The sequence below is a fragment of the Eptatretus burgeri genome, chromosome 4 (genome assembly GCF_056783735.1).
Source record: "Eptatretus burgeri isolate ZD-2024b chromosome 4, Ebu_testis_v1, whole genome shotgun sequence".
NCBI lineage: Eukaryota > Metazoa > Chordata > Myxini > Myxiniformes > Myxinidae > Eptatretus > Eptatretus burgeri.
Window position 1 is genome coordinate 49,781,971 of NC_140964.1, and position 10,495 is coordinate 49,792,465.

The 10,495-nt window shown below is 44.2% G+C and overlaps 1 protein-coding gene across 1 annotated transcript in view; it reads left to right on the forward strand.

The window, feature by feature from the left end:
* LOC147028014 (uncharacterized) overlaps positions 1-8,088 on the forward strand; it is a 39,369-nt gene extending 31,281 nt beyond the window's left edge. The window contains exons 4-5 of the mRNA XM_085877939.1: positions 3,497-3,595; positions 7,971-8,088. The gene's annotated coding sequence lies outside the window, so the exon portion shown is untranslated. The remainder of the gene's footprint in view (positions 1-3,496; positions 3,596-7,970) is intronic.
* Positions 8,089-10,495: the final 2,407 nt, after the last annotated feature.

Consider the following 10,495-nt stretch of genomic DNA (forward strand, 5'->3'; position numbering starts at 1 on the left):
ATAGATCGTGTTTCCAATTCGAGGCATGCTTGAATAGGCTGAACAAAATGGTGGCTGAAGACTCCAACAACCACAGAGGGCTGACCAAGATGCCGTGTTGCCATCTTGGTGAGGCTTATTTTGTTTTTTTTTTGTGATGAGCACCCGCTAAATTATCTTCAAAAGGGGTGTCTTAATTAATCCAAATACCCAGTTTTCACTCTTACACTTCCTTGGAGATTTCTTAGTATGCATGCGAAGTTTCAGGCTGCTATGTTTTATCGTTTTGGAGTTATGGAGGAGACACACTGAAATACTGACGCACACTGACACACACACACACACACACACACACACACACACACACACACACACACACACACACACACACACACACTGCCTTTTATTAGTCTAGACTCTAGATAATAGAATCTTTTTATTATGAAAGACGTTTTCTCAACTTTTGCCTCCAACGTGTTGCGACACCAAGTTTTGCCTCAGATTGGAGCGATCCTTGGGGTTTTGTAAAAGGAAAAGAACACTTTATTGAACCCAGTGTGAATTTTATAAGTTTGGTGATTTTCAGGAGCAGCAAAATCTCCTGGTGCAACAGGTGATGTTAGACCCATCAACATGACAATATCAATGCATGTGTATATACACATTGTTTTTTTGGGGGGTGGGGATGTAACGGGGTGAGAATGAGGATGAAGACGGTTGTAGGGTGACTGGTGAGGAATGAACAAACACTGACAGCACATTACCCTTTTGATGACACCCTCTCACAGTCATGACTATCACTAGATGTGGAATGGTATGAGAAGTTTAATCAATAAAGAGATAACGGGTGGGGATGGACGATGACCTGACCTGGTGGTGCACTGACAACTTATGTTTAAAGAGTGTTATGTAACTGTAGAGTAAATACGAACACCACAACCACTCCTCCCTCCCACACCGGCCTTGTATCGTTTTGGTTTTTACATGAGTATATAACCCCCTCTAACCATGTCATTTTTCAATTTCCAGCAAGAGTAAGAAAGTACATCTTCCATGAGTTTCAGTCTTGTATTAAAAAATAACAAACTCTCTGAAGGACAAGACATTGCAATTTCCAAGTAAACAAACCAGTCGATCATGGCTGGAGGATAACATTGAGATGTCTCAGTAAAGGCAAGTTAATTAAGAGAAACATTTGGCTACAGCTTCAACAAGACTACTGCACCAATGTCTGTTGGATTTGGACTCAACAGGCTACAAAACTTATCAACAATGTACAATGAAACACTCTTTGTTGTTGGATGTTTTCATGTACAGATGTTGAGTTTCATTGCAGAGCTGAAAATAAGTTGTACAAGATTAACAAAACCATGACGATGGGGTAGAAGGAAACAGGCAAAGGGCAACTGTTGTAAGCAAACACGTTTAGAGTTAGGACATTACCAGAGTAGAATCCATCTGGGTGAATTACTCAGAGAAAAGTGAATGATTCTCAAACCAGCTTTTCCTTCCTTCACTATCATATCCTATCCATGAATGAAAGTATGAAAAGCATATTGGCTTTATCCATGAAATCTGGTGAATTATTATGAAATAGGCAAAACCTAGAAACGAACAAAGAACCAGAGAAAATGAAATGACTGAAAGGATATGTACAGAAATCAAAACACGGTGGAGTTACATAGCTATTTGAGGATTATGTCCATATCCGTTAAGCTTTCTGATGTTATTGAATTGCAAATTGCGTATCTGAAAACTATGTATTGTTTTTTTTTACATATGTTCACTTTGAATGTCTGTGGAAAATATTCCAACTTGGGCAAATTTTTTACGCCACAAAACGGCAGTAGATAGCCAGTTGTTGTGGGGCTCTCGAATACTGTAACTCTGAAAGTTGCCGGAGAAAACGAAATAACTGAAAAATATGTACAGAAATATTTTTTAAAATTCAAATCACACAATTGTGTCAACACTATATATACACAACTACTTCAACAAACCTCAAATACCACCATTTGATTCACACTGTTATTCATTTTGAATATGTGCTGTGGTACTGCCAGATGTATGCAAACAATAGGAAGATTTATTTTTTAAGTTAAATACTCAATCTTATCTCCTATTCTCATAAACTTGAGCACAGTACAGAGGGATATTTATACCTTGGTCTGTCGCAGAGTCTTGGGATCTTCGAATCAATATTGATAAGACTAAGGTTATCACTTTTGGTAGAAACATTCGTCAATCTTTTGAATTTGGATCTTACTCTCAATCCATGATTAAAGGTACTCCAATACAATTCAGGATATCAGCAATAGACTTAGGAGCAATCGTCAATTCTTCACTGAGGTTTCATGTACATATAAGATCCATTGTGAGGAAGGCAGCAAGACTCATCAATTTTACTAAAATCTACAGTTTGTCATTCCCAAGAATTTATGGTTTCCCTTTATATTACACATATCTATCTTCTTCCTGATTTTGCTTCAACAGTTTGGAATACAGGCTATGTGGATGACATGAAGTTACTTGAATATGTGCAGAGAAGGTGGACCAAAAATATCTGAATAACTTGGCTTCTGCCCAACGCCTGGCTGTATTAAACTTATCCTCTGTGAAAAGTAGGCTCTTACGAGCAGACTTAATCAAATGTTGGTTGATTTTTCATGATCTTTCCCCATAAAGCCTTTGGGTGTGCTTGTTTTGATGCCATTCACCACTACGAGAGGTCACTGTTTTGGGATATTCCAGACTTATTGTACTTGTGAAGCCAGAATGAGATATTTTGGTGAGAGAATTAAGACATGCACCTATTTGCCATCTAATGTTGTGGAAGCCAATACTCTTGCTGCGTTTAAGAAGTTGCTTGCTGAATCCCTCAGTTCTGTTTTATTTGAATATTATGATTGATGTTGGCTGTTATTTATCCTTTTTTTTTCCTGCTTTCTTCTCTTATCTTATAAACAAATTGCTTTGTATGCTCTTGTATGAGTTACAAAACACTTTACAGCTTTTGCTGGTGTGTTATGACTGGTATTGGCTTAATGGCTAGGGTGGTGGGCTTTGGATCCTGGGGTCTTGAGTTCAAATCCCACTCATCTGTTGAATTAATACCAGGTGGGGTTAACTCGGCCTGTCGTCCTTCCGAGGTCGGCAAAATGAGTACCAGCATGCTGGTATACTGTGTCGGAGTGGTGACCCGTCAAGGATTGTGCCCAATACCCAAGGAGACTGCTTAAGCAGCACCAATGCTCGGCACAGAGTATGGTCCCAATCTCCTCCTCCTCCCGGTGTGTTGGTCAGTGTGGGGTTCCATTTTTAGGAACCCGACCATTAAATAAACCAGGAACTAAACCCCTGTCGTGAATCTCGTGAGTTTCCGGTCTCGCCTCAACATGCGTTTAACGCAAACTAATTTCTATATCCGGTTAGTTTTTCCCAGTTGGCTTTATTGTTTTCTAGTTGACAAAAGATATCAGTAAATGAAAATTGTTTTTCTTTTTCTTTTGTCAAATAGATCTACAATGCAATAGAAACAATGGCAGTCTCCATGCGGTGACAGGTTATGGTGGCCTCCATGCGGTGACCTATTCAACACAAATAACAAACACAATGGGTATGGAGTTTCTTCTTCTTCATTGTGGTTATTTCTCTTACTACATACATCTTATCTACAGAACAAACTTTGCGTTTGTGACTAAACACACTATCAAACAAAAAAATTAAATATTGTGAGAGTAACCTCAGTTTGTACAAGTCTTCCAAAAGTCATTTAGTTCATCCACATGCCCAAATGGTAGAGCATTATGGTCTTCACGGGCCAGATGGTCTTACCTTCATCTCTAATCACCACAACCCGGAGGGTGGGGGGAGAAACCGAGCAGGGTCAGGTCAGGTCAGGTATGGGAGCATGAGCCAGAGCAGCGCGTCGCTGCGTCCACTTTCCGCTGGTACTCCAGGGGCCTCCGTCTGGCCATCCCCCAGGCAAAAGCCTGGCCCATCCCCATCTCCTTGAGATGCCGATCAACCGGCTGCAACCATGAGACACGTGGTCGGCCCATTGACCTCCTCCACTCAGGAGACTGCCTCGTTGAGAGATTCTGGTGAGCAGGATCAGCGTCAGGAAAACGAGCCACATGTTCATACAGCCGCAGCTGATGCTCACGGACTATGTAGGTAACAAATCTCATTTGAGTCTCTCTCAGCAACCACTTATTGGACACAAAGTCTGACCAGTGATAACCAAGGATTCTCGAAGAGACCTGGTACCAAAGGAATTATGTCTCTGTCTCAGATCCTTGGTCAGAGTCCAAGTATCACATCCATAGACCAAGACTGGAAGCACCAAGGACCTGAAGACTCGGACTTTCATACTCCCGTACAGGTACCGGCAGCGCCACACCACATCATCCAATGAATCCATGACTCCCCAGGCCCGACCCAGATGTCTATTGACCTCTGACTCACAGCCAGCAGAGACATGAATATCACTGCCAAGGTAAGTGAATCTCTCCATGACCTCAACATGTTCACCACAAACAGGCACAGACAGGACAGTAGCATCCAAGATGTCATTGAAAGCCTGGATCCTAGTTTTGACCCAGGAAACCCGTAATCCCAGTGGCTCTGACTCCTCATTCAGCGCCACGAGGGCCTCCGAAAGGATACCTAAAGTCTCCGCAAAGATGACTGCATCATCTGCGAAATCAAGGTCCAAGATCTTGATATTCCCAAACGATGCACTGCAGCTTGCTCTCTCCGACATCCTCCCAAGAATCCAGTCCATACAAGTGCTGAAAATTGTGGGGGCCAGTACACACCCCTGATGAACTCCAGTAACAACTGGAAATAAGTCAGAGATGGTAACACCACATCTCACAGCACTCTCAGTACCAGAGTAGAGTTCAGACATCAGATCGATCAGTTTTGGTGGCACCCCACGAAGACCAAGAATCCTCCATAGGGCATCCCGATTCACTGAATCGAACACTTTACAGAGATCAACATAGGCTGCAAGCAGCCCCTGCCGAAACTCTCGTCTGCGTTCAGTGAGGACCCGAAGAGCAAGGATACGGTCAATTGTTGACCTCTTTGGTGTAAAGCCTGACTGCTATGGATGCTGCTGCTCAAGCAGATGGTGGCGAACCCTATCAATAATTATCCGAGCGAAGACTTTGCCTGGCACTGAGAGCAGCGTCACCTCTCGGTAGTTGTTGCAGTCTTTGCGATCACCCTTCCCTTTCCAGAGAGGGACAACAAGGCCCCTCTTCCAGTCAGTTGGGATGATGCCTGTGTTCCAGGCAGAGCACACAACTGCATGCAACGACACGAGTGCAGCATTTTCACCAGCCTTGAGAAGTTCAGCATGGATGCCATAGATCCCTGGAGCTTTACCCCATTTCAACCGGTTCACCGCAGTCTATGTTTCCACAAGCGAAGGTGGACCACAGTTTATTGGAGGGTCAGCAACAGGGATTGCAACACCCTTGACGTCCAACTCGACAGCTGGTAGATTAGCCTTGTACAACCGATCAAAGTAACCAGCCCAGCAGGACTTCACTTCGGACTCTTCTGTCAAGCGCCTACCACCCTCTGCTCTAACTGCAGTACACCGAGGGATGGGCTTGGATGAACGCAATGCGTGAATTCCCCTGTAAGCGGGACGAGAATCACCTGACCACAGGTGATGCTCTACCCCCTCACAGATTCCTCACACATCGGCCTCCTTGTCCACCCTTAGTGCACGAACAGTTTTACGCCTCAGCTCCCTGAGCAGCTCAGCTCTGCCATTCAGCCTGGCCCTGCGACTCTGGTCAATTGTATGCAGTGTCCCTTGAGAGACAAAATTGTTCTTTGCCCTTCGGTGAGTTCCAAGACATCCACCGGCAACATCAAGGACGGTGGTCTTGAAGGCACTCCACAACTCTTCAGGACCTCCCAAAGCACCCAGACTTCTCAAATCTCCACTCAGCCTGGTCGCAAACTCCTCAGCTACCCTCTCATCCTTGAGCTTGCCATCATCCAGCTTAGGCTGGAATGGTACCATTCTCCTGGATTTAAGGTGCAACTTCAGAGTTGCTACAACAAGCCGGTGGTCAGTATTTAGGAACTGAGCACTGCGGTAGACCCTGCAGTTCTGGATCATCCTCCAGCGACCATCAACGAGGATATAGTCAATCTCCTTTGCCACACCGCCAGCGTTGGAATATCAAGTCCAGCGATGAGCTTGTTGGCACTGAAACCATGAAACGTCCACCCTAAGTCCATGACTTCTTGCAAAGTCAAGGAACTTAGTGCTATTCTGGTTCATAGTTCCTGACCCATGGGGATCAACACACGTCTCATAACCATCCCTCTCAGTTCCAGTCGATGCATTGAAATCCCCCAAGACTAGAAGTGTATCTCCTCTGGGGCACTGATGAACCACAGACTCGAGCGTGGCGTAGAATGTGTCTTTCACGGTGAGGTCACTCGCCTCAGTCAGAGCATAGACAGAGACCAGGGAAATGATACCTAAGGAGTGACGAAAACTCAGTCTCAGAATACGCTCGTTGACCGGAGTTACAATTATCATTGGAGTCAGCTTATTGGACACAGCTACAGCAACTCCTTGGGAATGGTAACCATCAGAGCGACCAGACCAATAGTACATGTAACGACCCACCACGATCTTGCCGCAATCCGGTCTCCAAACTTCAGAGAGAGCTGCAATACCGATGTCCAAACGCTTGAGCTCAGATGATAACAGAGACAGTTGATCATCCTCTCTACGGGATAGGACATTCCAGGCACCCACCCGAAGGGACCGCCTCAGGTTAACCCAAGGAGACCGCCGTCTGGTGGATGACACCTTAGCACCACTCCGACACACTCTCCCGCAATCTCACCCGGGAATGTTACCCCGTGGTTTCCCTCCTATCATCAAATTTCGTGGTCCTATTTGCGTGGTCCCGAAGGCTTTGCCCCAATCCCGTCGTCTGGTGAGCTGTCCTGCGAAGGGAAGCTGCACAGGAGGTACTCCCACGGAGTGGGTTTTCAGATTTCTTTGTGTTTTTGTGTTTTGCGGAATGAAGGGTTTTACAGTGACCGGAGTGCAAATCTTGCCACCAACCTCCTAATAAGAAGTAACCCAACTGCAGGAGGACGTCCGCAGACACAGTTGGGGACTAGATATGGATGGCCGTTGGCTCACAAGGAGCTCCTCCGCCCTTTGACAGGTTTTGTTTTTAATCCTGCTGGGTGTCCACATACAAACACCCTCCTCACCAGAAAACCTGGTGGGGGAGACGGTTTAGTCGCCGACAACCCGACCATGGAACAGGTTAGTACAGGTTTACATGATACCTGTAGCAAGTCACAGATCTAATCTGGCCTGACTGACAAAAATGAAGCAGGGGTGTAGCTGAGATATCAACTTTGTCCACAGCATTGACAAAATATTACAATTTACCCCCACCTGGGGACCCAAGTGTCCTTTTGGTTTTTTTTTAAACCAACTCATCAACATAGAAACAAGAAGAATACGTCATGCAGAGCATGATACTTGCAAAATCCATAAAACAAATTTGACCTAAAAAATAATGGTGGTTGAATTCAATGACCAAATATGCAACTCCTCTTCAAATTTCAAGTCAATGGGATGAAAATTGACAATTTTAGAAATTCGGCTTATGTTGACCTTTTGGCCTATGTGGTCCTCCAAAATAATTGGTGGTTTAATTCAGTGACCTGAAATATTAATCCTCTTCAAATTACACTGAACAACAAATTTCAAAAAATTTTTTTTACTGGAGATGTGTAAAGTGATTAAGACTAATTTGGGTACGCTGATTTCAAAAATCATAACCGTTTTGCTGTATCACGTCAGGATTTTCAGGAACAGAAATATTCCCATTGCCTAGAAGTCAGGGTTTCAATGAAATTTACATATGTCTTTAACATGTCTATTTCGTACAATTGTTGTTAACTTGTGTTATATTTCTTTCTTTCAGATAAAGATGAGTAGGCGTTCCTGTACCAATCATCCTGACAACTTCTGTTATGTCTGTGGTCGGTATACCAAAAAAGATCAACAGCGAAGTATATCTACAGCAGTGAAAATGAAGGCCGCCTACTTTCACTACTTCGGGTGTAAGGTGGGGACCAAGAACAGAGCTGGGCACCACACATCTGCTGCACAAGCTGTCACACAACCTTGACTCAGTGGTTGGTGGGCAAGCGCGCGAGCATGCCATTTGCGGTGCCCATGATATGGCATGAGCCGCAGAATCATCATGATGATTGTTATTTCTGCTGCACAAGCATCGCCGGCTTCAACAAGAAGAATAAAGGTCACATCAAGTACGCTGACTGTGTCTCTGCTCGTAAACCTGTGCCTCATGATGACGAGAACCCCGTTCCAACACCTCCAGCTGATCAGAACATAGCTGTAAGCAGTGGTGAAGAGGATGGTGATGATGAACCTTTGAACCCGACACTCAAGAATCACACCTTCTGAACCAGGGAGACTTAAATGATCTTGTAAGAGATCTCTCGCTGTCAAAGGCGAAGGCAGAGCTGCTTGGATCAAGGCTGCAGCAGTGGAATCTACTTGAACCTAACACCAAGATATCCTTGTTCAGAGCACGTCACAGAGACATGGCTGAGTTCTTTGAGATGGAAGACACGATGACATTCTGCAGTGACATCAACGGTCTGTTGAAAGAACTTGGGTGTGATCACAATCCTGCAGACTGGCGCCTCTTCATCGACTCGGGGAAGAACAGCTTGAAGGCTGTTTTGCTCCACAATGGCAACGAGAAACCATCAGTCCCACTGGCTCACGCGTTCGGCATGACAGAGACCTATGAGACTATGCGGCAGCTGCTTGATTCCATCAAGTACAATGACTTCAACTGGCACATCTGCGGAGACTTGAAAGTGGTGGCGCTGTTGTTAGGGCTGCAGTCAGGCTACACGAAATACATGTGCTTCCTTTGTCTCTGGGATAGCAGAGACGACAAGAATCACTGGACGAAGAAAGATTGGGAAGAGCGAAAAGAGCATGTACCTGGTCGACACAACGTGAAGCATGTCGCCCTTGTCGACCCAGCCAAGGTTTTCCTTCCACCACTCCACATAAAGCTCGGCTTGATGAAAAGTTTTGTACGGGCAATGGATCTGAATGGGCGTGGGGTAGAAAAGACCTCAAGGAAAAGTTTGGCAACACCTTGTCGGAGGCCAAGATCAAGGCTGGTGTCTTTGTTGGACCGCAAATCCGACAGATTATGAAGGACGAAACTTTTCCGACAACTCTAAACCCCAAAGAGCTGGCAGCGTGGAGGAGCTTCAAAGCTGTGACGGACAACTTCTTGGGGAACGAGCGCGCGGACAACTATGAAGAAATAGTGCAGCAGCTGCTGGAGTCCTTCAGGAAACTTGGCTCCAGGATGTCCCTGAAAATCCATTTCCTACACCAGCACCTGAACTTCTTCCCTGACAACTTGGGAGCAGTCTCGGACGAGCACGGCGAGCGATTCCACCAAGAGATTTCACTCATGGAGACGCGTTACCAAGGGCGGCACAATCCGAACATGATGGGCGATTTCTGCTGGTTCCTGCATCGTGAAACTGACACAGAGCAGCACAAACGCAAAGCCAAATGCCTAAAGCATTTTTAATTACATTCTAGTGGAGTTTTTCTGTAATTTCTATATTTTTGAAGCATTCATGATGAAATAAATGAATAAATGAATTTTTGTAAATTTCATTGAAATCCTGACTTCTAGGCAATGGGAATATTTCTGTTACTGACTGAATAAATATCCTGACGTGATACAGCAAAACGGTTATGATTTTTGAAATCAGCGTACCCAAATTAGTCTAAATCACTTTACACATCTCCAGTAAATATTTTTTGTTGTTCAGTGTTATAAGTCAATCAGATGAAAATTGACGATTTTAGAAAATAACACCTTTGTTGTTGACCTTTGGCCAATGTTGACCTCAAAAATAATTGGCTGTTGGAATTCAATGACCTGAAAGATAACTTCTCTTCAAATTTCAAGTCAATCGGAAAAACATTGAGGATTTTAGAAATAACACCTTAGTTGTTGACCTTGGGTCCTTTGTTGTCCTTTTGGTCCATGTTCACGTTAAAAATTATTGGCCATTTGAATTCAGCAACATGAAATATAAATCATCTTCAAATTTCAAGTCAATCGGATGAAAATTGAGGATTTTAGAAATCCCACCTAGGTTGTTAACCTTTGGCCTATGTTGACCTTTTGACCTCAAAAACAATATGCTTCTTCCTTATGACAAACTCTACCATGTGGTGAAGTTTCGTGAAGATCGGTTTAAAATTGTGACCTGTAGGCAATAAACAGACAGACAGACAAACAAAATAACAACATGGACGAACCAATGGACTTGAAAAATCTTCGATTTTGCAAGTAACAAGAAGGTGTCAGGTGGTAACCTGATAGGAATGACGAAAATCATGCAAATAACATCACTGTGACCTTGGCCTTTGACA